The sequence below is a fragment of the Marmota monax genome, unplaced genomic scaffold (genome assembly GCF_021218885.2).
Source record: "Marmota monax isolate L192 unplaced genomic scaffold, Marmota_monax_Labrador192_F-V1.1 WCK01_AAM20220418_F8-fsc00088, whole genome shotgun sequence".
Lineage (NCBI taxonomy): Eukaryota > Metazoa > Chordata > Mammalia > Rodentia > Sciuridae > Marmota > Marmota monax.
The window spans coordinates 2,126,990-2,154,837 of NW_026694492.1; the positions used below are offsets into that span (position 1 = coordinate 2,126,990).

Consider the following 27,848-nt stretch of genomic DNA (forward strand, 5'->3'; position numbering starts at 1 on the left):
ACCTTAACAGATTTTTTTTTTTCAAAGCTTCATGAGCTTCAATATTAATTTTAACACACTCTGTCTACTATTTAGCAAAGCAGCAAATAGACACAAGGTAGTTATTTCACCATTATCATTGTTATAATCACTTTATGGAGAAACTTGCCAAGAACAATTCAAAGTAATTTGTGACTTCATTGCTCTTTTATTGGACATTAACTTTGCAAACAGACACTAGCTATGGGCCAAGTGGCTGAATGAGTCCACGGAAAGACAGATGGTGATTGCAAATATCACAATTTTTCCTCCTAAAATTTTAAACTTATACATTAATGATGTATAAGTTTAGAGTTGCCATATGTATAGCATTCTGATATAGACAAAGAGAATAAATCACCTTTTGTTTAACAATGAGATATTTTGCCATGAAAACCTTGGAAAGATTTGAGACATTCTGGAATCTAACAGCTGCCAGGAAGTGTTCCTCAGCTTTAATTATTCGAAAATATAATTAAACCAGTTTGAGGAACAAGGTCCTCAAACCCAAAGATCCATTGGAAGTCTAATGAGACTATTTTGGAGCCATGAAGGTTGATTTATGATCAGCTGTTTTGAAAATTCCAAACCAAAACCATTTCTTTCACACTTTATACAAGGATTCCCAACTCTAATGAGGTGTGGACTAAAGTGATTAGGAATTCCCTGATCAGTGTTTAGCACATCACCTGCCCAGGGGGACCAAAGTTGTTTTCGCCTTCTAGGAAACAAGGGGTTCAGATCTGTTCAGCTCTAGGACAGAACTCTCAGTGTTCACTAACTTAAGCAGATTCAAGGAAGTCTGTGGAGAAAATAGGCCTCTCACTGGTGTCTTCCCATGGTGTAGAGGACAGGAATTCCACAGAGGAAGGAACACATTAGGCTTTGGGATTTTCAAAATTGGTACTAACCTTCTTCTCTATAGCATATGGCTCTGCCTGAAGTCAGCACCCCAGAACTTGAACTCTTGAGCTTGTCTCAGGAAATATATATTTTTTAAACAATTTGGTGTGTCTGACTCACCTGATATGACATTTAAGAAATACTGTAGGTGGCAGGGGCGGGGGGAGGGGGGGAGCGTGTCTGGAGTTGTGGCTCAGTGGTAGAGCACTCACCTAGCATGTGTGAGACCCAATTTTCGATCCTCAGCACCACATATAAATAAATAAACAAAATAAAGATATTGTGTCCGTGTATAACTAAAAAAATTTTAAAAAAGAGAAAGACTGTAGTAGTGGCTCTCAAAGTGTCATGCCAGATCAGAAACATTAGTGTTCATTCTGAACTTGCTTGAGGTTTCCACTCTAGATTTACTGAATTAGAAGCCATAGGATGGGACTCAGCCAGCTTTGTTCTCACAAATCCTCTGGGTGAATCTAAAACACACTGAAGTTAGAGGATACTGGTCCTGGAGCAGATTTTTGAGCTTTTAGTGAGCTTTAGTGAACTTGACTTAAGCAAGTACCCAAGCTGAGGTGCCCCTCCTACCAAAAAAAAAAAAAAAAGAAAGAAAGAAAAATGGGTTGGATATAATATTTGTAGAATCTGTTTTACAAAATCTTAAAATCTTTCAATACAACATCGTCAAATTGTTATTTGACAAATTAGAAAAATATACTCTCTAAGTGATACCATTTCTTTTATCAGGTCTAGTTTCCCCTGTGTTTAGATCAGACTCTGTTATAATTGTCCACTGCATTCAATGGACTTTAGATAGGCATGAGAATCAAAGATTTGTTTGGAAAAAAAGTTGACTTGCAATTTCTGCTGTGTGTATGAACATATAGATGTGTGGATATGTGCATGTCTCTATGTGTGTGTAACGTGCATCAGTATGGGTGTTCCTTTCATGTTAACTGCCCAGTATTACAACATTTCTTCCCTCATAGAATTAATTCTATGAAGCTGAACAGTTTGCATTTTAAATTTCTTAGTTTATTTTATTTTTCATAGGCAAAGAGTTCTTTAAACACATTTTAATTGGTAATTGATTCACTGACATAGATGAATGAATTTAGGTTGTTTAACATCCCCAAGAATATTTCGTAATTAATGGAGTTGGAGTAGTGAGTTATTTAATATAATACCATGTTTGGCCAAGGAAGAACTGGGCCTTTCCATAAATCCTGAAAGGTATTTCTGGGAGAAACGCAATTTATATTACAGTTCTCTTTGTTTCCAAACAGAAGAATAGCTCAATTTTAAAGCACCGGTGAGAACGCCATGCTATTTCAAAGTGATTTACCTTCTAATTTTTTTCCTGACTTTTGAAACTTGTTTTCTTTTAATATTAAAATGTGGATTTTAAATGGGGAAAATATTGCTGATAAACATTTTTTTTTCTTTACACAGAGGTTAGAATAAACTGCTGATTTTACTATGCTAGAAATGTATAAGGAACTATTTTATAACTGAATATTTTTGGAAGGCAGGCTTTGTTTTACTTTTGTTTATATTGTCATAAGATCCTATTCCAGGTCCATGATTTTGAAAATGAATCGGAAATTATAGCTTTGAAAGACTTTTCACTTTCACAAATTAAAATGGATTCAAAGTATATTCATTAAAAAAACTAATCATGTACATGTGTATGCTTGTGTACATGTACACGTACCATGATTTTAAGATATATATAATTCTTAAAATTTGGCACATTCAAAATTGATTTTTTTTTTTTTTTTGCCACATGTGGTGGCACACACCTGTTATCTCAGTGACTCAGGAACTGAGCAGAAAGTTTATAGGTTCAAGGTCAGACTCAGCAACTTAACAAATCTCTAAGCAACTTAGTAAGATCCTGTCTCTAAGTAAAACGGACTAGGGAGGTAGCTCAGATGTAAAGTACCACTAGATTCAATCCAGTACAATAAGAAGGATGAGGAGGAGGAGGGGAGGAAGGAGGGGTAAGGAGGAGAGGAAACCAACTAATTTTTAAAATGAGTATGCTTCAAAAATCACATTTATTGATTCAGACGTCTTCATTATAAGAATTTTATTGTTAAAATATTTTTACGTCTTATAATATTTAATAGTTTCTCAACGAGGATTCAGGTAGACATCATGGGAAACACAAAATGAAATTTGTATTTATTTGTTTTCAAATAATTAACAATTTGTGGATAAACACTGTCAATTTGTCTTTATCTTTATATTATATACAATTTTCACTCAAGGTTTCAGGAGATAGTATATTTTAATATTTAGTATTTTCTCTTGGTTTACTAAGAATATTTGCTTTGACATTGTTTTATTGAATAAATAAATTAAAGATATGGTTCTTTCTTGCCTCAGAAAGAGTGATATACTGAATCTATATGAATCCCTTTCTGGTGACTGATGGTTGGGAGTTGGTCAGGATCCATTTTGATACTTATATGTATTGGTAAAATAAATTAATAAATAAATGTTTCTGGATGTACACATTGTCAATGATTTCACTAGTTGTAGTTTTTCTGTAGAAGATTCCAGAAAAAGAGGGGAGGTGAACAGTTACCTTTTATGATAAGAAATGGATTATTATAATTATACCAACTGCTTGCTTTAAACCCTACAAGACAATAATTTTACAAGTATTTATTCAATTCTTACTGTGAACCTTATGTTATCTGGATCATTGGAATGTGGCATGTAAAATGGTCTTTAACCTAAAGGATACTAATATTTAGAGAGTTGATCATACGGTAACAGTGTGTAATAAATTGAAGCCGTGTGTTTCGTGAATGGTAAATAAGCTAGGAAAACAGTAAATGACCCAGGAGTTTGGAAAATAGAAAATGATCTAGAATGGTTCTCCAACCCTTTGGGAAACTCAAATTTGAGTTTGATGACATGTCATTGAAACAGCTTGGTATGGAAATGAACTGTACTTATTTAGTGGGAAATGAGAAAGCTACAGTGGCTAGATCAGAGGACGTTTGGAGGAATATGACAGGGAAAATGACATTGGTTATGTGGAGATAGCTCTTATTGTAGAGGTGAAAGACTGAAGAACATGGAAGTCCTCTTAATTATATTTCAGTTTCTCCAAAACCTTTTTGTGGAGTAGGAAAAATTATGCAGTTGAATCTACCTATTTGGTATTATGTGAGAGTAGCATGCCTTTGTTTTTAATTAATGCAAAAGTTCTCTATTAAATAGAGTAATGAAGTATGTGCACATGTATGCATGTGTGTCCAAGCATGTGTGTCTGCATGTGAGTAATGGAATCCTCATTTATCACAATAAAAGGGGCAAATATGCACCTAATTAGGCATGAGGCAAGCAAAGACTGGATACAGTGAGCTTTGTCTCATATTGCTCTGGAGACATCTTTTTCTTCTGTACTAATCACTGGTGACGTGTCACATCATTGTGAGTGACAATTACAGACCTCTTATTAGAGCAGGTGATTGCACAACCAGGGAGATTGATGAGTGGATTGGTGTTTTCTCAGAAACCGAGCTCCTCCCTGCCAGCCCTCTTCTGACAACATTGCTGAATATTATCAAATACGTATTTAATGCAATTCAGGTAAAGCTTCTTCACTTGGGAAAACAGGTTATGATTGCTTAGAAATTTATGCTGAGAGCAAAATCCAGCCTATGTCTTTGAATTGTATCATTATCCTGAGAGAGCTGTGCTTTTCTGGAGTGCTTTGCCACTTTCGGTTTGTGCGACAGGGCCTGTGATGTTGAGGATCAGGTGTTACATTTTGTTTATACATGGAAAATACAATAAGTGGACAAATATTTTGCTGCAGAGAGCCTAGTTAATTAAAAGCTGAATGTCATACTCTAACTTCATCCCAAATTTTGCACTTTCAATCGCAAGTACCTTTAAACAAAACATGGTTCACCGATTCCTATTATAATTCAGTGAATTGGCTGTAACCCTGGAACAGGGGTTCTCAAACTCCAGCCAACTAGAATCATCTGTAGGCTTGTAAAAAACAGAGTCCTGGGCCCTACTTCCATGGTGTCTCCTTCAGGAGCTCTCTAGAAGACCGTCCTTCTTTTCTTAAAAATTCCCAGGTGACGCTGATGTTGGAGTGAAGCTGTTTATCCAGAGGAGTCGCTTTTAATTGTTCATATTTTTCCCCAGATATTCATCTCCTGGCTGTTCCCCAGAAGCTTCCTAGATCCCAGTTGTGCATAATTGTACCTTGAAAAATGTTTCACCTGTTTCACCTGCTGCTTTGATTTTTCTAGCTATGGCCTCATGGTCAATTTCCATGAGTCAATCAGGGATTGCTCTCCCTAGAATGACGCTACCAATGTCATTTTCTTTGGTTACTGGTCTGGTTGTGTCGTATCCAGGCACTGTTGCAATCACAGGTGTCTAAATTCTTGCTGGCAGTATTTGTAGAACTATCCCCACTGTAACTTTGATCAAACTAATCAGCTTGGTCTTTCTGGATAGAGGATAGAAGAGAGAGAGAGAGAGAGAGAGAGAGAGAGAGAGAGAGAGAGAGAGAGAGAGAGAGAGAGAGAACCATTGTCCAAATGGAAATGCATTCATTATCCTAACAAATTTATGGTTATTTTGACCAAATTTATCATCAGGTTAACTTCTGAGATGTTTATAATCCAAATTGCCCTTGAACAATGTAAATGTAAATTAGTAAGGAACTGTCCTCTAGCAGGTAGAAAAACTGAAGACTAAAATGTAAGATACTATTCTCATTTGAACCATGTATATTACTCAGCTAAATGTATTCAGAAGTATTTGTTTAAGATCTACTCTGTGCCAAACCCTCTTGGAGGTGATGTGGATGCAAAGTCTGCACCTGTGGAGCTCATATTCTTATGGGAAAAGGCATTATAGGGGCTGGGGATGTGGCTCAAGCGGTAGCACGCTTGCCTGGCATGCGTGGGGTGCTGGGTTCAATCCTCAGCACCACATAAAATAAAGATGTTGTGTCCACTGAAAAGCTGAAAGATAAATATTAAAAATTTTTCTCTCTCTCTTTTCTCTCTCCCTCTCTCTCTCTTAAAAAGAAGACATGATAAACATGAAGCAGAGGAGCAAACCAGATAACTTTGTGGTGGTTGGGTCCTCTAAAGGAAGTAAAGCAGGAGTACACGACGCAGTGTCAAGGTGTGGAGCTAATTGAGGTAGAATTATCTGTGCAGGTCTCTTGGAGGAAGTGGCATTTTGGTTGAGACCTTATCAATGAGAAGCAGTCATCCTTCTCTATCTCAGTGCTAAAGGCCAGGTTAAGATTTGCAGTGATGACAGAGGAGAAGCTTTCAGGAAGGGGAAATAGACAGCTGTTTTGAATGTTTTGAATTGTAAATACTTGGGTATCTGTTGACTGTAGAATGTATTTGGCAGATTATACATGCATAGAGTATATTATTCTATTTAGGATCCCACTCCTGTGGTTTTATGTAATATGGAGTTAATCTGGTCCTGTATACAAAGACTAGGAAAGTTATGATAGATTAATTCTACTGTCTTCCCTATTCCCCTCCCCACTACTTTCCCTTCATTCCCTTTGTGTAATCCAATGGATTTATATTAATCTCCTCTCCAACCTCCCTTGTTTTATATTAGCATCCATAAATCAGAAAGTTCAGTCTTTGGCTTTTTGGTATTGACTTATTTCACTTAGAATGATATTTCCCAGCTCCATTCATTTAATGGCAAATTTCATAATTTCATTCTTCTTCGTGGCCAAGTAATATTCCATTGTATACGTCTATGTGTGTGTATATATATACACACACACACTACATTTTATTTATCCTTTCATCCGTTAAAGCAACCTAGTTTGTTTCCATAATTTGGTTATTATCAATTGAGCTGCTTTATAAACATTGATGTGGCTATTGTCACTATGGTATGCTATTTTTAAGTCCCTTGCATATAGGGACTTAAAAGGAGTGGGTTAACTGGATCAAATGGTGGTTCCATTCCAAGTTTTCTAAGGAATCTCCATATGGCTTTCCATAGTGGTTGTACCAGTTTGCAGTCCCACCAACAATGTTCAAGAGTACCTTTATCCCTACACGATCACCAACCTTTATTTTTACTTGTATTCTTGATAATTGCATTCTGACAAGAGTGAGATCCTATCTCAGTGTAGTTTTAATTTGCATTTCTCTAATTGCTAGAGATGTTGAACATTTTTTTCATGTATTTTTCTGCCAATTTTAATGTTTTAATTAGTTATACATGAAGTAGAATGCATTTATGCTCTTTGATATATCATACATAGATGGGATTTAATTTCACATTTTTCTGTGTATATGTTGCAGAGTCATATTGGTCATGCAGTCACATATATACAACAGTAACAATGTCTGTTTCATTCTACTATCTTTCCTATCCCCACATCCCCACCACTCCCCTCCCATCACATCCCTCTACCCAATCTAAGGTAACGCTGTTCTTCCCTTGTGCCCCCTGCCTTATTGTGAATTAGCATCTGCATATTAGAGAAAACATTCAGCCTTTGGTTTTGTGGGATTGGCTTATTTCACTTAGCCTGATATTCTCCAATTCCAACTATTTACTGGAAAATGCTGTAATTTCACTCTTCTTTAAAGCTGAGTGATATTCCACTGAGTACATATACCACATTTTCTTTATCCATTCATGTATTGAGGGACACCTAGGTTTGTTCATAGTCTAGTTATTGTGAATTGAGCTGCTACAAACATTGGTGTGGCTGCATCAATATAGTATGCTGATTTTAAGTCCTTTGTGTATAAAACAAGGAGTGGGATAGCTGAGTCAAATGGTGATACCATTCCCAGTTTTCTAAGGAATCTCCATACTGCTTTCCATATTGGCTGCACCAATTTGCAGTCCCACCAGCAATGTATGAGTGTACCTTTTCCCCCACATCCTTGCCAACATTTATTGATGCCTGTATTCTTGATGATTGCCATTCTGACAGGAGTGAGGTGAAATCTTAAGAGTAGTTTTGATTTGCATTTCTCTAATTGCTAGAGATGTTGAACATTTTTTCATATATTTATTGATCAATTGTATTTCTTCTCCTGTGAAGTGTCTGTTCAGTTCCTTAGCCAATTTATGGATTGGGTTATTGTTATTTTGCTGTGAAGTTTTGGGAGTTCTTTGTATATCCTAGAGATTAATGCTTTATCAGAGGCGCAGGTGGTAAAGATTTTTTCCCAATCTGTAGGCTGTCTCCTCACGGTATTAATTGTTTCCTTTGCTGTATTTTTGACCATTCATCTTTCTTCTTCTGGGAAATGACATGCTTTATAAAGGTGAGACTACAGACCTATTCTGGATAGTGAATTTGGTAAAGAAAGAACAAAAATTGGGGGTTTAGTGAGCACGTAATTCTGATGCATGCCCAAGTTGCCAACTACTGTAACAGAGCACTTCCTCATGGATTACATGAAGAAGAATTTCCTCCAGTGCTTTCCTTCTAGGGACATGCCACCTAACACAGGGAATGAATGGGAAAAACGGAGTTTGATTCTTGGGTATCTGCTTGAGCATTTATTTAGCTGAATTTATAGTTCCATTAGCTGAGATGGAAGTTGGAGAAATTTCCTAGGAGCAGCACCTTGGGAGAAATCAAGCATTCTCTTTTCAATTTGGTTAGGATTGAAGTACTGTTCAGATTTCCGAGTGGGAATGTCAAGAAGTAATCAGATACATACGTGTCAGAATTCTTGCATGAGGCCAGAACTGGTGGAGTACATTTTAGGTCTTTCACCCTATGGACAATAAGGCCTCGAAGGGATCCAAGAGGTATGAGGTTTGTGGTGAGTCTCTTATTTTGCATATGTACTGAGAACTGTACAAAGTAGGTCCACAGGACTTCTTTTTCTAGATTTTTGAAAAAATATTCCTATCGGTTCCCCAAACCGATATATAGAACAGAGCAAATAATAGCTAAATTAATTACCAACATGACTATTTGTTCTGAGTCTATGCAAATGGTTAAAAAGATCATACTAATTATTCATTAAAGAATTCAAGATTGATTTAGATTTAAAAATGTATGAAGAATTTTTTTTTTTCTTACCTTTTTTTTTTACCTGCTAAACAGAGCAGGTTTCTTATGGAAGGTGACATTTTACATACCTATATTTGGATGCCAGAAGAGTATAAAGTGTGAGATCTCAGGAAGGCAGGTCTTAGCCCTGCATTGAAGCAGACAAAGACAAAGAGCCAAGTTTGAAGTTGTCCTGGAAATGGCAATTTTTGCACAAACATATATGAAGATGAAAGTATTTGAGTGATCCTAAAGCAAGCATCGCATTGTTCAAAGAAGTTTTAAATCTTTTTTTACCATAGTCAGACAATTAAAACATATTTAAACAAATACAGTTCATTCAAGACTGTGTTTCAGTGGTGTTCAAGACGATGAATGATGTCTTAAACACCACTGCTTCTTTTCTAACATCACTTCTTATTTCCCTTTGTGATTCCTTTCATTTCATGAATTTAGGAAGGGGAAGTCCATCTCACATGAGGCGTCATCATGTCTGCAGCTTTTCATCACTCAGTGACTATTAAAATGCCATCTGCTCTGCACACGGGATGGCCTCCATGTGTCAGTGGCTTCTGATGTCAGATTTAACCCAGTTGTCAGAAGCAGATTGCTAGAACAGATCTTAAGCATTCTCTACTATTTAAGGATTGACACAGGTGTAGCCTAACAGGAAATGTATAAAGAAGAGGGAAACCATGTTTGGGGGGCGTCTGACTCATGTTTCAAAGGCTATTTTTCTCTGGACAATTTAAATCATTTTAGAACAACTTTAGCATGATATAGTATGGTGCTTATAAACATGAGGTTTGAGGTCCGGCGTAATGACTTACGTCTCCCACCTCCCAAATGAATGGGAGAGGGAATGTATCTTTCTTTGCCCAGTTTCCTTGTTTGTAAAGTGACCACTCCACAGGATTATAGTGAGGATCAAACAATATAGCAGATGTCATGCACTGAGAACATTGCTTAGAAGGCATGACATGTCCTGAGCTTCAGGAATACCAGGGATGCGTTAGATGAACAAGTATCTGCTAAGGAGGATAAGTTTCTCTTAAGATTTGATGTGCTGTTACATGATGTCCAACAATATAGTGCTTGTTTGTTTTTTAAAAAGGGGAATCTTGCCATGTTTATTCTGTATCTAAGTAGCATCCAAGCTGAGTACACCTTCTTTTACACTCACATACTTATCGTAATCCGAGATTGCTTCCACTAACGGTAGATAGAGGTCAAGAAGTTTCATTCTTCCTAATCAGATAAAAAGTAGAACTGGAAATTAATTTTTTTCCAAGTTTGACTATTTGATTCTGTTTCATGACAATTCCTGTCCAAACATAAAATTGCAAATTAGCTTCATTAAGAAGCAGAGTGGTATCCTAGGAAGAATTAGAATTAGGAAATGTTTATTCTAGCCTTCATCTGCTATTTAGTCACCCATCTATTTATATGGCAAATATTATCAAGTATGCTGATACATACTAGTCACTATTCTAGGTGATATCGCAATAAACAAAAAAAAGTTACTGGTCTCATCTACTTTTCTAGTGACAGAGAAAATTTAAAAGTAAACAAATAAATACGTAGTAAGTGACATAGTGATGAATGATTAGCAAAGTACAAATTGCTTAGGGGTCAAAACTGATAGAAAAGTGTTTTACTGTGTTTTATTAAGAAAAAAAAATGTTATTTGACCTTACATATGCCCTTTAGTGTTTCTTATTGAATTTTTTTATGTGTCCAATACGTGTGTTTATGTGTGAGTGGGGGGTGGATGGGTATAAGATTGGGGAGTTGTAGTAGCCTTCCAGTGGCTAGCTATGATTCACTCGGGGTCCCATGTAATAACTCTATGCCACTTAATATGTCCTGTATTTAAGAGATGTCATCTCCTCCTTTCTTTATTTAATCATGGTCCCATTCTATATTTTCCATATGACATAATAATCTGCATTATAGCTGTTGCATTTGGTATGTATGTTTCATAGCAGTTTGTACCTATTTCCTCAATTGACCCACCATTATATCTATTGGTTCTTCATTTACCTGATGTATGTGGAGACTGCACCATATACTAGGTCCTGCATTGAAAGATTTAGGTCGCTATTATTATCTTTGTATTACAGTAAATAAACAGGGAAATAAGAAGTGATTGAAATAACTATGAACTAGTACAAAGGAAAAAAAAATAGGTCTATGGAAAGTTAAAGCTAAAATTTATTCTCCTACAAAGATAAACCATATTGCTTTTTTAATTCATGACCAGTCCTTTTCAACTCGAGAAGGTTGGGCTTCCTTTTGACATTATTACCCAGAGATGTCAATGAGAGAAGATCTGATTTTAGCCAGCAAAAGTCTCTGGACAAGAAGTTTTGAGTGAATGGCTTTGTGTTTGTGCTATGTGGTCAGCACATTCCATGGAGTCACTACAGAAAATATTCGTTGATCAAGGAAAGAGAAGAATTTGCCATTAAAGAAAGGCAATTTTTCTGCCTAACACAATGAAAAGACCTGTCCAAGAGGTATTCATCTGTGCTAGCATCTGACCTCCTTCTTGACAAGATGTCAGTGGAAAATAAACTCAGTGAGATGCATCCCAGGTTCCCTGGGGAAAGAAAGACACAGGACAAAGAGTAAGGCTTAAAAGCAGCCCTAGGAAAGGTCTGCAAACAATTTCCACGAAAATTTCCCATGTGTCACAGGAGAAGGCAGCACATATTAAGAAGACTGAGCTGACTGGGTGTGGTGGCACAAGCCTGTAATCCCAGCAGCTCTGGAGGCTGAGACAGGGGGATTGCAAGTTCAAACCCAGCCTCAGCTACATAGAGGCACTAAGCAACTCAGTGAGACCCTGTCTATAAATAAAATACAAAATAAGGCTGCGGAGGTGGCTCAGTGGTTGAATGCCCCTGAGTTTAATTCCTGATATCAAAAATAAATAAAGAAATAACAACTGAGACTGAGCTTGTGTGTCCTCATTGGATCCCTCCCTGAGATTTGGAGAGACTCTGAAAGAAAGCTTTATATTGTCACAATTTAAATCTGAAAGATAGTTTAAGACAGTATAATTATCACTATGGGGATACCGGCAATTTTCCTCCACTAAGTAGAAAAAGCCATCGTAACACAATGCAGCACTGGCCAAGGCAGCAATCACCCCGATGAAATGATACTGTGCAGGCCACCTCCCAGCCCATAGGAGAATGACCCTCTGAAACTGTGGAGTAAACATCATCTGGTGAGACACAACTTCCTGAAAACAAAGGGAAACCTCTGTTATTCTGCTTTAGCTGCATGTAAAATGCTGCTCCTCCATACCGTAGCGATCAGAGCCTCCAAAATGAACTTGTACATAGAAGTGATAAAAGAAAAACTTAACATAAAGTGTATTTAATGGAGTTAATTTGAGCAAATGACCATTCACGAATCAAGCAGCACTCAGGAGCAACAAGCCTCCCAGGCCTATTTAGTGGGCTTCTATGGGTGGAAAGCGTATGTGAAGAAATCCCTTGGTTGTCTACAGCTGGGCATTGGCCTGCCTTGGGTATAATCAGGTGCAAAGTTCCCAGTTATAGGTTAATTGGTGTTTTGTGATTGATGAAGCCTAAATTTCATTTTTTTCTTTAGTCTGGGCTTCCATTTGATTATGTAGGAACCCAAGGTCCTGGAGGTGTTTCTGCCTGATGGCCACCCAATCATTATTAATTTTTAAGAGCAAAATCAATGACAAATGACATAGGTAAAGATGTTAATTTCAGTTGTTCATCATAGGGATTTAATGGATTGATTTCTGAAAAGGAACAAATTTCCCCATACCACTCATTTCACTCACAGGAAGCATGAATTGAAGAAAAGTACACAAAATCTCTCTTTATGACCTATTGGTATGGAAGAAGAAGAGTTTCATGAAGAGGGCCTGAGCATTGAAAAATTAAACTTTAACACCCCTCCCAACACACACACACACACACACACACACACACACACACACACACACACGGGGCTGCAGTTGTTCATGGGAGATTGAAGGCATTTAGGAGGTGTATCAACTCTAACCTATTCTAGTGAATGGTTGATGACTGAGCTTCAACTGCATACAGTACTAGCTGATGGGAAACTCCATCAGAGTGTAAAAATCATTGAGGTTGGAACTGTAATTGATGTATATTCACCAGAGATCCGTGCAGAAAATGGGTGACTTAGGGTGAGGATGGAAGTGATCTACTCTACAGTCAGAAGTCCCATAAATGTATTATGGAATACTGACTTTATGGGCAAAATGTATCCTTTTGGATATGGTACAATTTCTACAGAAATGGGCTTTCCACTAGGTTCACTGGTAAATGATTATATCCCAATGACTTACATGGCTGAGGCAAGAGGATTGCAAGTTTGAGGCTAGCCGGGGAAACTCAGCAACACCCTGTCTTAATATAAGATTGGGGGTGTAGCTCAGTGAAAAAAAAATAAAATAAAATCCTTGGATTAAATTCTCAGCACCAATAAATAAATAAATAAATAAATGTAAATAAAATAAGTGGGTGTTCAATTTACAGCCTATTGTTATTTTTTTTCTATGCTGCATGAAATTGCTTTTTAAAACATATATCTAGTAATATTTTATATTTTCAATTTAAACTTGGGGCTTGAAAGTTTTGATACCTTGCCATTCCCTTTCTGCATTGATCTCTTTGCTTCAGACCTATCTTTGAGTGTATATACCCAGAAGTTAGGTCAAAATGTTGAGTAATCTCTAAGGCATAAATACCACACAATCATAATAACTGTCAGCCATTATGCTGGGGCAGAATCTGGAACCACCCTGGTTAAAAGGCCTTGGTTAAGTGGGTACTTCCTCCCCAGGTGGTCCATGGAGGAGGGACTATGGTCCTTGGCTGTTAGGACAATAGAGGATACCAAATAGTAGCTATTTGATAGTAAAATAGAAAAATCTCATTATTTTGGCAAACAGTATCATCGTGATGTTGCATCAAATGAAGTTAGGAATCTCAAAGCCATCAAACATGACTTTAGTCTAGAAGCCAAATGATTCCCTGACAATATAAAGATCATATCATTAGTTCACCTCTGGGACTACTCTCCCTCCCACCCCCAGTAATCTCCCAGTTGGGACAAATGCTCCAATCAAGGCTTAAAATACAGAGTGGCAAAAGGAAAGGCTTGATTCATATTATTATTAATTATGATTTTCCTGATGAGACCATTGGATCTCATTTTATTACCCCAACCATAGAAAAGTCTTCTGCTGTGTTAATGTGAGGTAATCTGAAAAGCAAAAAAAGTACCCCACTTGAATGATATAAGCATCAATTATCTTTGTGAATTTTGAGCAGCTCACTTGCCATATTTTTTTTTCCATCTATAAAACTGGAGTAGTGATACTGATTTCTAAGATTCCCCCAGTTTTGGTACTTTGAGTCTGGTTGTATGAACTGATAGTAGTTAACATCGCTTATTTTTTATAAATTGCACATAGAGGACTGCACTTGTTAAGATAAACAGGGAAAGGTTTACTGTTTTGATTTCATAATGTTCTTGACTTTTAATTTTAATTATTAGATCAATTTACATCAGCAAATAGTTCTGGAAAGAGGGGCATCTATCTTGATGGTTTAAAATAATGCATTTTGGAATCAGTGAAACTTTGCATAATTTTCACCAAAGAATCATTTAAAATTTTTATTTAGATTGATTTATAAGTATTTCCTTTAATGGCTTTTTGCAGTTTCATGTATTTATTTACAGTTGTCCTTGAATATTTTATCCATTGGAATTTATCCTGTTTGATTAGCTGTGGTCTAGCTTTGACTTTTTAATATTTTTCCAGATGACTTCCTGTTTGTTCTAACAATATTTATGGACTTGTTCATCTTTCCACAATACTTTGATATTATACATTTTTTTTTTCAAATACATCAAGTGGTTTTGGGACTTTTAAGTATCTTTCATTCATTTGTCTATATATTCAAGTTCACATACCTTATGTGGCAACTTATAGTGAAATCTTGGGTACATTCTGCAACTTATTTATGATTCAATTTTCTTATTGTTAAGAAGGCAGCACTAGTAACATGTACCTCAGAATTGCTAGAAACAAGGAATACTATAATGTTTAAAAAATTCATCATAATATCTGACCCATTCTAGACTCTTAAAAAATGTTAGATATCATCACCAATATGTACTATTAGTAATAATATCAGTGATAACATTTTCTTCCTGCTGCCAAAATTTCATATGTATTTTGTAGTTGGTTTCAGTGCATACTGATTTATGTGTGTGTGTGTGTGTGTGTGTGTATGTGTTTTCTAGGAGTTTTTTTTGTTTTGTTTTGTTTTTGACAAATTCATGCAGTTTAAACTCATATAGTTTTGGAGAAAAAGCTCCCTCAATCTCTTCTACTTATGAGAATTAGTACTGCCCAGCAGGAATCGTTATTCTAGATAGTAGTGTGCTTCCTACTGGGCTGCTGTTGCCATGTGCACCCAAGTCACTCCTGCACCAGTTAATTGTGTGTTTGGGTTCCCTCTTGAAAATAAGCTAGAACTTCTCTCCTCTGGAAAACAAAGCCTGACTCCCTGCCTGTGCCATTTTCACAACCCTGCCCACTGTGGACACAATTGGCCCATGTTAGTCTTTCATTCTACAACTCTATGGGGAAAACTTCAGTCATCACCAAGGATGGGCCTGGTGCCCCTCGCTGAGCAGCTGAGATTAAATCCAATAACTGTGAAGTTTGTGCACACCTGAAGAGAGCATTGGAAAGATACAGCACAAAAATTCACAGGCTGTTTTGCAATTTTTGTACCTGTTCTCAAACCAGAGTCTCAACTCTATTTTTTCCCTAATAAACCATCAATGGCAACAGAATATGCCCCTCGCAGGAGAGCTCATAAAAAAGTAGCCTTTATATACTGATTATGTATTTGAATTGTTTTTCCATTTTTTTAGAGCAGAAATTCCAGCATAGAATCTTAAAACAGAAGAAGGAGCTAAAGGGATACAGACTTTATACATACCAGCCAATAAACTGAACTTCTGATTTCAGGGTTCACATTTAGGTTGTTTAGCAGAGACATTACATGGGCTTTTCAAGACCAGAGATAATGTCTTACAAAACACCACACCACTACCCCAGGTCATTAGCAAACTAAAGATTATAGTATCTAGATAGTTGTTGGGATTTGTTTGTTTGTTTTTGACTCTTGAATTTTGGATGGCAAGAATTACATTTCGCACTCCTGAAGTAAGGTCTGCTAAGTCCGAGATGTATTTCTGCCTTTCTGCTTATACCCTATGACAGCATCTCTAACATCATGTGCCCAAGGGCAGAATTTGAAGGAATATTTTCCATGGAAGTGAAGTAATCAGACAGTCAAAATTTGGAATCACTCCCAGTTCTTCGGAAGTAAAGTTAATTAATCTGGAAGCAGATCATTTGTGTATAAGAAATTCAAGAGAAGTGTAATTAGTTCAGCAATTAGCTTTAACTTTTCAGAAACATTTCTCAAAAATAGGCATTAAAACCTTCCTACCTCCTCCTTCTAACCATATTTTTAACTGGTTTATTACAGCTGATTGTTAAATATGTTGTCTCATTGCTCGATCAGGTGGTTGAGGGGAAAACTAATCCATTATTAGCTCTTCCTGCACAGTGAAGTTCTGCTCTATGTACATTCTCAATTGAGACTTACTCTTTGCTCTTAATGAGCCTATTACTAGGACGTGTAGTGAACACATCTTCAACTGACAATGATTAATAATGTTTCCTTCAGAAATTTTTTCCCCCTCCTTCTGTTCCTTGGAAAATACCCACCTACTTGTCCTCTGACTGGAGCTCACCTTCAAGCACATGCATATTTATGGTGATTTTGACAAAAGAACTGGAATAAAAGTAGTTCAGCAAGTGGGACTTATGGAGACATTTGAGTTCAATTGTTTTTCAAAAGCTGGAAATTGTAGAATAACTTCTACAGTCAGATATTATTTCATATTTTTTCATGCATTCTAAATCCAGATGACTGTTTTGCAAAGTCTGGTCGGAGCAATTAATGAGTGCCTCGACTGTATTGAATTTGTCTTTTTGTCTTTTCCATATCAACAAAATAATGGTGCTTTATATCTGCATTAGTACCTCCTTTTTCCTCTTTATGCATCTAGAAATAAATGAAAAATAAATAGGGCTTCTATTATCATTTTTAAATTGCTAAGAAGGAAATGTCCAAAAGTAAAGGATTTCAAGGATACATTTAGAATCTGTCAATGTCTTGGAGTCAATACTTGTGTCTTAATTCAAAGCAAAGTGATCCCCCCCAAAAAATATTCACAATAGGTTAGGAGGGGAATTTGAAACATATTACTACATATTTAGCTCTTTTAAGATTATGTTTATGTATCTTGTTTTCTTATTTTTATGTATCTTGGTTTTGGAATATTCTTGATGTATATCCAATTTCAATGAAGTTTATTAAGTATTATACATATTTTCTTAAAAGTATGTAAGTCTTAGTCCAGAAGATATTTTGTTTACCATAAGGTGGCCCATTTCTAAGGCAACAGAATTCCCAGGGAGCCAACTCAGCTTCTGTTTGCAGCAACATGGGAAATAACTTGAACACTCCAGTAAGTCACATTTTCTGTGGTCATTTTTCTTTTGTACCATGTTTGTAATCGTGGCCTACAGAAAGATATTTGGCTAAAAATATACTCACAGAGTTCTTATTATTGTTTTATATTGGCTCATTGAATTCACTATTTCCTACACATCAAAATTTCCTTGGCTTTCTTACCTTGCTTCTCTTTTCCGAGTAAATAGCAAGAGGGAACCTGAAAATGTAATGCCAAGTTTGAATGTCAACTTTGATGCTGAAGGTCAATAGAATCTGCATGGACCTGCTAGATGGACAGCATCTTCTTGATAGATACTCGTTGAGTACTTCCTCTGTGTCAGAACTGATTCCAGCTGCTGGCACTGAAAGAAATGTAGAGCATAAATGATGGACAGTGAGAAGGAAACTTCCATTTAAACAACGTATTTTATAGTAAATACAATCTTAGAGATAGGTTTTAACCAGTTACCAAATGACCATCTTGTTATGTAGAGACAAGTCTACTTTCTCTGGGTAGAATACTTGACACATTAAATATAGTTTTATGTGTATAAAACATATACTGCCCATACACACATCCTTTTTTAGATATGATACTCAGAATAACTGATTGATTTTATTTTTTTCTCACTTGAATAGCAATTATGGTACCATTGTAATACAACTTGAACTGAAAATTGGCCTTCTATCTAAAGAAAAAGAGGCCAATTATAAAAGTGTGTATAAAAACTCAGTAATCTATCTCACAAGATTTAAAGGCATATCAAAAGAAGAAATCAAAATCATTGTGTATTTAAGTCTATGATTGATATTATTATTGATGTAGGATATCACATCTATGTGCTAGAGCAATAATTTTTATCTTTTCATCCATTCCATATTACGTTTTAAAAAATGAGATGGTTGTTATTTATTTTTTTTCATATTTTTTAAAATTGCTCAACAAATTAAGAATAGTAAGAGTTTGAAAGCTTAAAAACAAACAAAATCTCTGGGCACTCAGTACAGTTTATGCAGGATGGTTTTCCTAATGCTCTATGAAAACAGGCAAAACAATACCAGGTGCACATCTTTTATTTATTTCTAGGGATGTTGATTATAGCATCTTACATAGTTTGTCTATGAATGCTACATAGGCACTTGAGGTCCATATAAATTTATGTTGAACAAATAATCTAAGAGACATCAAGCTATTATTTTTATGTGGTTACAATGGTTACAGTCACATTTCTTTAATATTTTGGGAACTTCTTTTCCTGAAAGTCACATAAATAATAAGCATGTGGCTATTTAGAAAATACTTATTATGCATAGTTGTTATTATTAAAAAATCAGCATTTAATAAACTTGTACTGTTAAAATTGTGTTTATTAGCTTATTTAATCCACGTAACAACTGTATGAGGCAGGTGCATTTTTAGCTTCCAGCTAATAAGTCATAGAATTGACTGGAGATAATAGTGATTTTTCTATTGTCAAAATTCCATCTATTGCCGGTGACATTGTCCATTTTCGGGGCTCACGCCTGTAGTTCCAGCAGCCAAGGAGGCCTAGGCAGGAGGATTGCAAGTTCAAAGCCAGCCTCAGCAAAATTTAGGTGCTAAGCAACTCAGTGAGACCCTGTCTCAAAATAAAATACAAAATAGAGCTGGGCATGTGGCTCAGTGGTCAAGTGCCCCTCAGTTCAATCCCCAATACCGCCCCCCCCCCAAAAAAAAAAAATTCTACCTCTTGAAGAATCCCAATCATTGATTCTCCAAGTTTTTGGCTCTCCCCTTTTCCTTTTATGATGTCCTTTAGCTTGATTTTATTGCATTTTTCCAATTTCTCTTCTAAGATCAAGTGGCAGAGTTATGGTGACAGGGAGCTTGAGCTTTGGAAACAGCATAGCCAAAAACCACAAGGGAGGAAACTCCAAAGTGGGTAGGTCTGTAATTTGGGACTCTCATGTTGCCATCACAGGACAGGCTGCAGAGGAAGCCTGAGCGAGAGCTGGCAGCAAGTACAAGCAGTGTGAACTGGGGACATGAACGATTAAACAGAAGTCATCCCCCTCTGTCTGGACTTAAAAGAGGTGGAAAGCAAGACTCAAGGAGGCAGCATCTGTTGCTACCCATTTACTCCACACAAGCACACTGAACAGCTTTTCATACAGTCCTTCATTAAATTCCACAACCATCTAGTGGAACAACACACCTTGCTGATGTGTAACTAGCAGAGAAGTTGGATGTCCTGATCTTTGCAGGAAAGCCCATGTCAGAGATGACTCTGGGAGACTGGGAAACTTATATCATTCCTCAGTGCTCTTATTCACCTCCAGGACTCAGACCCGAGTCGCAGGACACAATAGTAATTGTATGATGCCCAGAGCCTGAAAGCAGAATTTCTGATCTCTGCATCATGCTGTCACTACTCCTGGGTGGGGAATGAAGAGTATAGATCCTGTGAACAGAGAGGGTAGGAGCGATCACTTATGCCAAAATGGTCATATTGCAACTCCTGAGCAAGTCTGATATACACTGATGGAACCTGCCTAACTCAGGGTCAGGAGTGCCAGTCTTTATTATTATTATTAATATTATTATTATTATTTTAATAAATGAAGTAAGGCAAGAGTCATAGTCACAACTCAAAGTCCTTGCAAAAGGAATTTGGATCTTAGTTACCGCTATGCAAATAATTAGCCATCCTGTTTTTGGCCAATAGTGTCCATTGACCTCAGTTTATCAGTTTGTCCATCTGCAAAGTAGGAATGCTGAGCATCAGGCAGTGTGATGGATGGAATTTTAATAGATTTATTAAGCAGAGCTGAGGCTGTGTAATCTGTTCAACGTTTCCAATGCCACACCTTTGTTAGTAAGAAGCACAATTAATTCTCCAAATAGATAGGCTGATTTGACATTTTGGGTCCTATTTCGAATCAAAAAGGCAAATTATAACACCTCATTTATTCATTTCCCATAGGTTTGTATCCAGTAATATGGTGATCTGAGTCAGATTCTGAAATACCTCTCTTATTCTTGGTGTGATAGGTGTCAATGTTTGGATGAGTGGTGACTGCGGGATAAGGTGGGGAAGTCAGAGAAATTACCGTTTCCCAGATTTATTAAAAATTAAAGTTGAGAATAAGTTTACCTTAGACCATCCAGGAAGATCACATAGATAATTTTTCTCCCCATGTTTTACTCTTAGAGAGAAAAAATGAAAGTAAGAGTAGAGTCAAATTCCATCCCTAAATCATTAATTAGAAAACCTACATCTAAAACTGGTGACTTACTTACTAGACTCTCACGCACCAAGCTGTGGGCAGTTATGAATTATTGCCTGTGTCTAGCTCAAAAGCAAGGAATCATGTTCCAAGATCTTCTAAGCCCTTGCTTTTACAGAAGTTGTTTATTAGTTATCCCATTGCATGGAGCCCGCCAGCAGGGTTAGGGGCTGTGTGTAATTCTTGAAAAGAAATATTTGGTGTCTTCACATCCAAAGGTGTTTCCACTGACCCATTAACATTGGGCATGCCTTCTGAGAGGCCTTGCTAGGACCGACTGTGTTTCTGTTTGTCAGAGCAGAGATAATTGATCCCCACAGGAGTGAAAGCTGTGACCTTGGCTTCCTAAGTGAAACTGTCAGAAATGTCTTCCAGGGGCAGCCTTGCAGTCTAGGCAGCCTGTGAACTCAGTTGCTAACAGTGGAATGAAGGGATATTTTGATCAGAAGGATATGATCTACCCCTTTGAAATCAGGCTAACAATGAAGGGTCACACTGCCAGGCTTTGGCTTCCCTAAGCACTCTGTGGAGTAACCCAGCCCTCTTCATATCCCAGGATTCCACCTGTACTTACAGCAACCCCTGGCAAAGTACAACAGTTCCCTTCATTCCAACTGAACCAGGAGTAAGATGTAGAGAGGGAGAAAATGGATTACTTTGAGATCACTTTTCTTCCTGTAATTTCTACATTCACAAATACAATAAACACTATAATGTCTTATGCTGTGTGTACCTTTATAAAAATTCAAAATGGTATTTTAATGAATGTCATAATAAGTTATTTTGTCAGAGAGGACATCAGCATGATATGGTACAAAGGCCAGCCAGGGACTTTGGGTACAATAGTTGCAGGTTCAGCTCCAGGTCTACCAGGTATTTGGTACCAGGGACAAAAGCAAAGACCCATGAACCTCTCTGAAAGTCAGTTTCCTTATTTGTTATATGGGAATAATCACTCATAACTCACAGAGCTGTTACTATGTTTAGCAGTAATACTCATAAATTTAAGTAATATATTATTTTTAAAGGAGTATATGCATAATCTGGCAAATTATGATGGGAATGGTAACTGAGAATAACATTAAAATTCAAATTTTTGTGGAGGCTTACTTGAGGCATGAATAAAGGTAACCGTGCTCATTCAATTTAGGATACAAAATATCTGTTTAAAACATTAGCATGGTGGAATATGCCTGTATTCATAGCTGCTCAGGAGGCTGGGGCAAGAGGATTGTAAGTTGAGGTCAGTTTCAGCAACCTAGTGAGGCCCTCTCTCAACATTAAAAATAAATAAGAGTTGGGGATATACCTCAATTGTAATGCATCCTGGGTTCACTTCCCAATACGGGGGAAAATATTAAGCCAATGTTGATTAGAAAGTCCATTGTATGACTTAAGCAGTTAATTTAAGTATTTTGCATGTATTCATGCTCGTGCATTATATATAAATGAATCAATTTCTTCTAATTATAAAGAAATCCTTTTAAGAGTTTAATGAAAGTTCCAGTGATATACCTGTAAATAGTTACTAATTTAAAATGGCAATATCTATTATTAATTTGGTAAAAATTTTAATGAAAGTTATTTTGTTCTTCCAGATCTTCATATTCTTAAAGAATAATTCTGGTTGTACTTTGAAAGTCACGTTGTTTGTGGCTTTGAGGTAATGATCAGTGCACTCATTGATTCAAGGACCCCCTCCATAAATCTAAGCGTGGTTGGTGCTCCTATTGATTCAAGGACTCTTTTCCTTAAGTCTAGGGCACACCCCACTCTTACCTAGAGCCCCTTGACCCACAAATTAGTAACAACTGCCATATAACAAATCATATCTAAGTAATAGGAAATTCTGGTATGACCCACAAATTCCTCCACCAGGCTGATACTGGTACTTGAAGTCAGTGGTTAAATTCTATGTGGATAAGCTGATCCTCACTCTTTAATTCTCCTGCCTCATAAATATTTTGGTATTCAACTGATCCATCACCATTACATGTGATTTACTTTTATATTTTAGAAAAAAAAAGTGGTGAAAAAATAATATCATTATATTCCTGCTTAAATAGATTGGATTCTCTGGTAAAAACACTAAGTAAGTGCCTAATGGGGTGGGTCTGAGAGGAGAGTGCTTTTAGGAAATTCACAATGTGGACATGTTTGAGTAGCATCCTGCTATCTGTGCTCTAAAGACACATGCTAATGGATGGGCTAGAGTAGCATAATGAGCTCACTCCATTAAATTAGTTCTTTTTTTCCTGTTAAATATCTAAAAGAGAAAGATGGTCCACTTAACTAGGGAAAAAAGTTTTCATTTTAGTGCCGTAAAGCATGATGCATATTTCCTTTCTAATTTAATTTCTAACCATTAAGACTCAATTCTATAAATGACCCAGTGAGGCACTTGGAGAGATTAGAAAAGTATAAACTGAATGTCGTTTGTATTTGGCTGGCTAGACACCATGATTTTATATATAGCATAATTCGAATTTAACATCATATTTTCATGAGGCCACCAAGCTGAAGCCTGGTGACACTCATGAACAATTACTAAGAAGCCCCCCAACGGAAAATGAGAATCGATTTGTTCTCTGGTTACTATTCTTATTAAGCATCATGTTGGCCAAACATTACAGTCACTGTGATTTGAACTTTTGTTTAAATAGTCAGTTTCACTCCTAGAATCATAGAAAAAGGTTACTTTCAGTCTGTGGGCTGAGAGAGAAGGATTACAGCTCTAATGAAAATGAGAAAATAATAATCTCTTCATAATTAGAACTCCCATTTTAGACTAAATGTTGGCCATGAGTTTTCCAAAGAAGAAAAATCATTTCATTATTTGGTTAAAACAATATATGTAAATTAATGCCAGATTGCTTACTGGAAAAGGAGGATTAAAATGCTTTGGCTTGTTTTCACAAATATGTACAGTGTTGGAACCTCATCTTGATTTTCTAGTCAAAACAATTCCTGTTCTTTCCTATGTTGTTGAGATAGCCGAGACAAATGTATCATCTACACAGGTAGCGGTTGCTGTTTACTGCATAAAGCAGTCACTTCTAGTTGTTCTGAATATGCCCTGTCAGGTTTAGCATATATCTGTTTTGCAGATGGAGAAATGGAATATGGATTGGTCAAGGTTTAAAAAGATTCAACCACTGGAATCAGAATTCAGGAACACTGGCTCCTACTTTTCGATCTGTAGACTATCCCAAGCTGACCAGCATTTATGACAGTGACGGGTGCTTTGACTTGGAGGACTCAGGCCGAACTCTGCTCATGAGAAACTCGAAACACACAGGAGCATGTATACACGGTGGTGTTTTGATGCCTGGACTGTCCAAACGTGGTGACATATCACTTAATACCACTATATAATTCCAATGTGCCTTTCTACTTCTGGCTTCTCCTACTCCTATGGCATCTGCTGAGTTCCTTGTCTCTTGAGACTGGGCCAGTCTGAGCCTTACAAAGAGAGTTTAGAAGTCCAATGGAAGATGAATAGCCATTTGGAAAACCCCATAGGAACGGGCCATCCCAGAGGAAAGGGGAAACAGTGAGGGTAGAGGCTGAGTCCTCCTGTGTCAATTCTGTGGAAAGTCATATCATAGCAGGGGATGGAGGCAAAGATGGGGCCACTGAGGGAGGCCCCTGCGTGGGCCAAAGAGCTCTCTTGAGATGGAGGACTTGGGAAACAAAAGTTTAAAAAACAGGGACATTCCATAAACTCGGGTTCCATTCTCAAAAGACCATCATCATGCATCATCTCAGTTACTCACCATGACAAACTACTAAGATAGTCCAGGTATCCACAGACTCATTGTCCACCTTTTAGAGATGTTAAAATGTCCCCTAGAGGTAATGCAGCTGTACTCAGGGTCTCAGAAGAGGTTGATGTGAGAGCTTGACTTGCTCCTCTTGTGACTTATCTCTATATGAGAAATAACTTGGATTGATCTCATGCTGAGCCACTTTGTAAAAGAAACAGGAGACCCACCCTCGCCCTTGTATTTTGGTAGATTATAACTGATAGACATGACTGATAAGGTCAAATTTGTCCAGGAAATGTAATAAGGTGAGAACCTTCAAGGCAAAGAGTTTAGCCGCACTGACAGTTATTTTAGGGGCTAATAAAAATATTAATGCACTGACCTGTGATTATGTTTTGTTATGAATAGAGGTTACTGTTCCTAAGAGAGAGCTTTAATCACTTTTAAGAGCTCAGTGATTATATGACACTTTAAAACAATCTTTACTACCCTTTATTACTTTTTTTTGTTATTTATCCCTTGAGTCACTTTAGGTAAGAAATACAAATTATAAAAAATAATTAACCATTATGTTGACATAATATCATTAGACAAACTAATGATAAGAAGGCTTTTGGAAATCTCCATCTAATTCTTATTAATTGTGTTAATTCTATTGACAGTCTATTTTAATATACTAATTATACTTATCATGATATTCAAGTTTTATAAGTTGTAACCATTGGCCCACTGGTCTTGAAATTACTACAAATATATTGCCATATTCCCACAAGTCCCACCAAAAATACCCCTAAATAAACAAATAATTCTAAAATGAAGGTAAACTATAGGGTGATGGTCATGGGCTTTAAGGGTCAAATTTCTTCTCTTCAAGCCTTTCTTCTTCAATGTTTGCTAGATTTGTTCTTCATGCAGTAAATAGTGTATAGAGCATGAGGAAAAGCACCTCTTTCATTCAGCATAGAGCTAAGTAAACCCAGCCCTATGTATGGCGGTCATCAGAGTCATGGATGTAGAGCCAAGATGCAAGAAATATGGAAATATCTATCAGGCATATAGACCAGCTTGCCACGAAGGAGTCTAGAACACAGTGTTTTAGGTTATTTCTTCCCTCCTCCATTCAACCTGGATCAAAGCTTTAACATTTAAATCCTTTTGGCCTCGCCAACAGCATAGCCCCGGTTGGGTGAATAAACTACAAGATGTCATCATTTATTGAATGTTTTTCCACAATTAAGGTATGTCATGTCTATAGTATCTTTTTTGATTTACCAAAAATGGGAAATAGAACAGTTAACAGTGAATAGGGCTAATTTGGCATAGCTTATTCTTTCCAAACAGCATTGCTCTCTCATGGGTACAGACAAGCAGAGTTAATAACACAGTGGGTGGCATAACTACATTACTGCTTGCAGATGGATAGTATTGATGCCAATGATATGAGTTAGGATAAGAGACGGAAGGGAAAGTTTTATACAAGTAGATTATGAATGTCTGCTAATGAGTGATTGTCCCTCAGCTCAACATCCTACAAAAGAAAGTGGATGAGATGAATGATTGTTCTACTGGGGTGTTTTAGAAAGGAAGGTATAAGGCTTTGGTCTAAACTCACTGTCTTTTAGTTCTTTTCTTATTAGAGCTTCATTCCCCTGTACCTTGGTTCCTCTGATCAAAATCAATAAATACAAGAGCGGCAAAAGGGACTTTTTTTTTTTTTCATCCAAGGTTTGGTAATTTCAGTCTATCAGACAAACTGACAATGGACAGATTAACAGGAGAAAAGACATGCCAAATTATTACTGTGTGAGCACTCAGGATGCCACACTCAGGATGGAACTCATGGATGGTCCAGAGAATTGAACCATAAATGCCCTCTTCACAGGGGACAAGGAAGTTGGTGTGCAGGCGTTTTTAAAGGAAGAGTAAATTATTTTTAGGGAAAGTAAATGGGCCCAAAGAATAGAATATAGCCTAGGACAAAGTTTGCCTGGACTCTGGGTACTGGATTAACTTCAGTCTTTTTTCCTTGTGAATCTGCTGGAGGATCTGATCGTTTTGAAGACAGAGAAACTTCAGAGAAAGTTTACTTTGGGAAAGGGAGTGGGGTGAAAGATGGCGGGGGGGAGAAGAAGGAGAGCAGACTTTGTTTCTCCTCTATTTCAAAGAATTCAGCTCTCCAAAATATTATACTGTGGGGTATGATTTTCTGATCCTCAACAGTAGAGTACTTACTCTTCATTTTTTTGGTAGGAAAAAATACCCTCATACTTCATTCATTGAGAGACGGAGATGAGGTCCTCATAGATATCCCTGGTAGTAACACACAGATCATAAATTTAGCAAAACTGGCAAAAATTTTCCCAATGGATCAAAGTGTCAATATATTCCTAGAGATAAAACTCAAAATACTATTGAGGTAACAGTGTTTAGAGAGATGACCTGAATCTTCTTTTCTTATCTTATAGACAAATTACTATTAGTGATAGACAAATAAGAACCCTTCGTAGCTTAAAAAATTATTAAAACCTACTTAACGTATTAAAATGATTTTCAGAGCAGCCAAATTTTAATTCTGCAAAATAATTAAGCCATCATAATCAAAATTGGCCATTGTGAATATTAAAATGCTATATAGATATTTAGATACAAAAGTAAAATTGTTTTTGGTGTGTAATTCTCTTTTTTAATTTATTCTAATTTTTATATATAATAGCAGAATGCATTTCAATTCATAGTACACATAAAGAGCACAGTTTTTCATGTCTCTGGTTGTACACAAAGTAGAGTCACACCTTTCGTTTCTTCATACATGTCCTTAAGGTAATGATGTCCATCTCATTTCACCCTCTTTCTTACCCCCATGATCCCTCCCTACCCCTCCTCCCCTTTGCCCTCTCTAAAGTTCCTCCATTTCTCCCACGCTCCTCCCACCCATCCCCATTATAGATCAGCATCCTCATGTCAGAGAAAACATTTGGTATTTGAGTTTTTCAGATTGGCTTATTTCACTTAGCCTAATATTCTTCAAATCCATCTATTTACCTGCAAATGCCATGATTTTATTCTCTTTTAATGGTGAGTAATATTCCACTGTATATATACCACAAATTCTTTATCCACTTATCTACTGAAGGGCATGTAGATTGGTTTCACAATTTACTATTGTGAATTGTGTTGCTATAAACAATGATGTAGCTGCATCCCTGTAGT

The 27,848-nt window shown here is 36.8% G+C and overlaps 1 protein-coding gene across 3 annotated transcripts in view; it reads left to right on the forward strand.

The window, feature by feature from the left end:
* The window catches only part of Dcc (DCC netrin 1 receptor), a 1,097,715-nt gene that overhangs the window by 451,034 nt on the left and 618,833 nt on the right, over nucleotides 1-27,848 (forward strand). The gene's annotated exons all lie outside the window — the stretch shown is intronic.